The sequence below is a fragment of the Dipodomys spectabilis genome, unplaced genomic scaffold (genome assembly GCF_019054845.1).
Source record: "Dipodomys spectabilis isolate Male_0828 unplaced genomic scaffold, ASM1905484v1 ptg000458l, whole genome shotgun sequence".
NCBI lineage: Eukaryota > Metazoa > Chordata > Mammalia > Rodentia > Heteromyidae > Dipodomys > Dipodomys spectabilis.
This window is the reverse complement of record NW_024871135.1, coordinates 1,065,283-1,066,694: the sequence shown is the minus strand read 5'-3', so window position 1 is coordinate 1,066,694 and position 1,412 is coordinate 1,065,283.

Here is a 1,412-nt window from a genome sequence, read left to right as displayed (position 1 = left end):
GCTGCCGGGTTGCTGCCCTCGCTGAACAGCAGATGCACCCTGATCTTCTCCCACAGCCCCAGGCGAGGTGCCCACAATGGCCCGATATGGGCAGGCTGCCACTAGGATCCTACTTCACCAGACAGACCAGCATGCCAGATGAAGTGGCTGCCACCTGAATTATTAATTATTTTATGGAGCAGTATTAAACAAAGTGATACACATTACTGTATATGTTATACTATATCCTTGAGTCTCTAGTCCAAAATCATTGAACTATATACTAGCAAGAATGGATCTTATTGTTTGTAATCATAAGGCCATAATGGAAAACTGAAATAAAAGTACAACAAAACACTTATCCATAAACACGTGATTGAATCTCAGAATTTGAAAAAAATTGTAAGTAGTGCAAATGAAATTATACTAGAATAGTTAAATAAACACAAAATACATTACATTCAAATGTAAAATAAGTAATTACAGACAGAATTCCTACTGGATATAAAAATATTACAATGATTTAGAAGGTTGAAGTGATATAGGTTATATATTTTGTTTTTACAAAACTTATTTATATTTCCAAGTTTTGTTTATCTCAGTGAAGGAAAATGTTAGAAAGTAGATATATGTGGCACCTCTTGCTTGCAGTATCAGGAAGGGGTGTGGCAGTTCCTAATGTGAGTCTTGAGATGAAACCCACACCCAGCCCAAGTAGACCCATCAGAGGTCCATGTGGGGACCCTAAGGGGGTCCAGGACACCGCATTGCTGCTGCAGCAGGTGCAGGACCTTTCCAGTGGGCTGTAGCCAACAAGGTTCCATTAGTGACCAAGCCAAGCAACCCAGACTCAGGTGCCAAAGCCAGGGAGGAAGACAGGGTAGATGCTAAGTCCTGCCTTCCATCTCTGCAGCCTACATTGCCAAGGCAATGTCCTTTCCCCTGCTTTGGAGAACAACGAGGGTAGGGGGTGACACCATTGCCTCCAAATGGAGTATCCCTGGAATGGCATCCAGAGCTGGGCCCATGTGGGCCAGAAGGGCGAAGGAGGAGGCTACACAGCAAAGCAAGAGGGCCTTCATTCCCTCGGTGCTGCAGCTGTTGTGCTGCAAGTCCAGGCTTCTCTGGCACTGATTGGCATATGTACGGTTGGCCCTGTACCCGAGTCCACAAGGACCAGAAAATGGAGGTCAACAGAGATGCTGAAGGGGCTCCAGGTTGCTGAGCTGCTGCAGCTGTCACAAGCCAGCTGGCAGAGGGTCCAACACATGGCTCCAGTAACCAGACCCCCTTAAAGACTGATGAGGTGAACCACGGCTAGGCTGCCTGGCCCCAAGGGGGCAGACTGCATACCCAGCCTTCCTTTACCCATGGACTGTGCAGTGTACAAAAATGGTGTCCCTCACACTGCACTCATGTGGGCAGGCAGTGAC